The sequence below is a fragment of the Xenopus laevis genome, chromosome 1L, assembly GCF_017654675.1.
Source record: "Xenopus laevis strain J_2021 chromosome 1L, Xenopus_laevis_v10.1, whole genome shotgun sequence".
Classification (NCBI taxonomy): domain Eukaryota; kingdom Metazoa; phylum Chordata; class Amphibia; order Anura; family Pipidae; genus Xenopus; species Xenopus laevis.
The window spans coordinates 172,034,455-172,037,912 of record NC_054371.1 but is presented as its reverse complement, the minus strand read 5'-3'; positions in this window follow the sequence as shown (position 1 = coordinate 172,037,912).

Here is a 3,458-nt window from a genome sequence, read left to right as displayed (position 1 = left end):
GTGATCACTGAGGCAGCACACAGACCATTACGAAATGGTGGCTCAAGGCAAGAGGTGTAAAAGGGCAATATTTACTTATATTTACTTAAATATATATTTGCCAGTTTGATAAGATTCTATAATATGCCACTTAATTTGATATAAACTATCTGTTGCTTAAGTATTCATTTTGGAGGTATAGTTTTCCTTTTATACTTAAATGATTTTTTAGTAGACCTTAGGTATGGAGATACAAATTATGTAATTATCCCTTATCCACAAAATCCCAGGTACTGAGATACATTCTGGATAACAGGTCCAACACCTGTTCTCACTAATGCATAAGGGTTATTATAACAGTCATAGGGAAGCCTCCGAAAGCATTCCAGTCTCTTCTTCTCTGCATCTACATAGCATGAGAAACATACATATCGGGTCTCACTCAAAATTATCCCAATAGATAACTGAGGCTCAATATGTTTTAATTCCTTTGGGCTTTTACATGTTTCAGTAAATGAAGCAATCACAAACCATCTGATTTTGACCTGTTTCATGCAATGATTAACAAAAAAATCAGACATATTTCTTATTTAAAACTATGGGGTATGTAATGTAAGATATGTTCAGCAAAAACCCTATTTATGGAAGTCGTGTTGAATAAGGAGGTATACTTCCCCTTTAAAAGGCCATCAACTCCTTGCAAACTAAGTTTTTAAAAAGTAAAGTAAAATTACAATTTTACAACAATCCTACTTGCATGATTGCACATTGGTTTCAGGCACTATTAAAAACATCTTACCTTTTTAGTTTGCTGATTAAATCCATTTAAGTGTAAAATATAGACTAAAGGACAGATGTTTTGAGTAATGCTTCAGAAATTTATGTCAAACACAATAACTTACACTTATGCAAATCATACATTTTTCATAGTAGGCATCTGAATGTATGAGGCATTTTGTTTCAAAAGATATCTGCAATGAATTCATGGATTTATATACTTTAAAAACACACAAATACAAATGCAAATTTTTCAATACATACTGTATGCGCGGCTGGCTTGCAGCAATGGATGTGTTGATCACCACTGTTAGTAGATGCATTGAAAGTCCTGCAATCATCTTTTCCTATTGATATATATGCGTAGATGTGTGGGTTACCAAGAACCCATATAAATCATGAATATATAACGTATTTGTTTGAAATGTATAAAACTGCAGGCTACCTACCTCTAAAATGTTGTGTTAGGATATACACTGGCCACCATGTTTGCTTGCAGCTATTGCACTTATCAAGCCCTTTTGGGTATTTGTTTTATTGAAAGGTACGGCCATTTTTTATTTTATTTGTAGCGCCCTTAACCTGCCTTTCCAAGTTCCCTCCTGAACTATAAATTGTATACCCCTTGCACAGCCTCAGCAGGATGGAAAGTGGGAAGACAGCAGAAACACACATCTGGTCTCAAGTTTACCTGGGGTAAACTTGAGACCAGATGATCCTAACCATTAGAATGATGATACTTGAGGTACCATAGGCATAGAGCACCAATAGTGAAATTTGTGGGTTAACTAATCTTTAATCGTATTTATGTATAGCTTTTTCATAATTTATTTATTTAACAGTCCATTCCCTAGTTAACCTTTAATGCATGGTTTCTACATTGAATATCCATTGTGAAGTTTAGGGGGATCTCACCGGAATTTGCACCATAAATACAGGCCACTCCAGAGTGAAGGAAAACAATCCACTTGTTTTTCAACTCAAATTAGCTTTTCCAACAGCAGAAAACTGGCAACAGAATATAGCTTGCATTCAGCAACAAAAAAGTCTAAAAAAAACTAAAGCATTCATTTGCTTACTTTAGTAGTTCTAGAGTCCACAGAGACTTAACATGCTGGTCTCTTAGGAAATCCCCACAGGTGAACAACAAAGCAGAAAAGTCTCCAACTTTCTGTCATACCCAAACACTCTGGTCTCAGTAAATACAGCAGGTGAAGTGAACAGCAGTTCCCTCTCACACACCATTCACCTGCTGCTCACCTCCTTAAAACTACCCTTGCATGTCCAGTAGTGATGGGCGAATTTGGGGCGTTTCGCTTCTCCAAAAAATTCGCAAATTTGCGAAATTCAGGAAACGGCGAAAAATCCACAAAACTGCGCCGGCGTCACGCTGTGTACCTGCCATCCAGAACCACAATATGGTTGGTTTCATCAGAGAGGAAAGCAGAGTACCTGAATGGAACCACATGGCCACAGGTAGAACACACTCCTTCCAGATTGTGTCCTGATTAGAATCAAACTTAAAGGAACAGTTCAATGTAAAAATAAAAACTGGCTAAATAGATAAATAAAAAATGTTTTTAAATATAGTTAGCCAAAAATGTAACCTACAAAGGCTGGAGTGAGAGGATGTCTAACGTAATAACCAGAACATTACTTGCTGCTTTTCAGCTCTCTAACTCTGAGTTAGTCAGCAACTTGAAGGGGGACATAATTGTTCAGTGAGTTTGCAATTGATCTTCAGCATTCAGCTCAGATTCAAAAGCAACAGTTATGACCCATATGGCCCACCCTCAAGTCATTGATTGGTCACTGGCTGGTAACCAATTAGAGAGCTGCAAAACAGGAAGTTGGGTTCTGGCTATTAACTCCAGCTTTTACAGATTACATTTTTGGCTAACTGACTATTAGAAATATTATTATTTTGCACAACCCATCTATTTACCCAGTTTAATTTTCTTACTGAATAGTTACTTTATTTATTATAAATAGAAAACATTAAATGGAGATTGTATGATTTACTGTATGTCTGTACAGGTTTCCTCCAACACTCCAAAAACATACAGAACGTTTAACTGGCTTGTGATAAAATTTACCATAGCGTGTGAATGTGATAGGGCCCTTCAGTTGCAAGCTCCACTGGAGCAGGGACTGAATAATGTATTCTCTGCAAAGAGGTTCTAGATACAGTAAATAAGATGTAAGAAAGAAGAGACCAGTTTCAAGGTACAAATCTTGATAGCTCCTAGGTAACTACTGACTGACTAGAACTCCTATTTCACTTGCATTAATGCAGTTCCTCAATGGCCAATATATAATCACTACTTTTTGTAGAAGGCACACATGGCTACTCTCAAGGTAGACCTACGTTACCTCTAAATTAGGTCACTGCAGCTCAAGAGTGGAGCTTTATATAACTGTATTACTATAGTACTGCTATGTAACCCATTATATGCAGCATTATATATCCAGTGCTTCTTATGCTCATAGGACATACATCTTGCCAAAAATCCCCTTCAAATTGAACGTTATTTATTAATTGTAATTACATTATGGAAAAGCAACACCATTGTTCCAGCCTGCTCCTCAAATGACAAGCAAATTGTGTTATTATGCACACATATCAGCTCCTGCCATCTTTGTTTATATACGTGGCAACAGAACTTGAACTTACAGGAGTGAGGGTCCATAAATCATCTTCC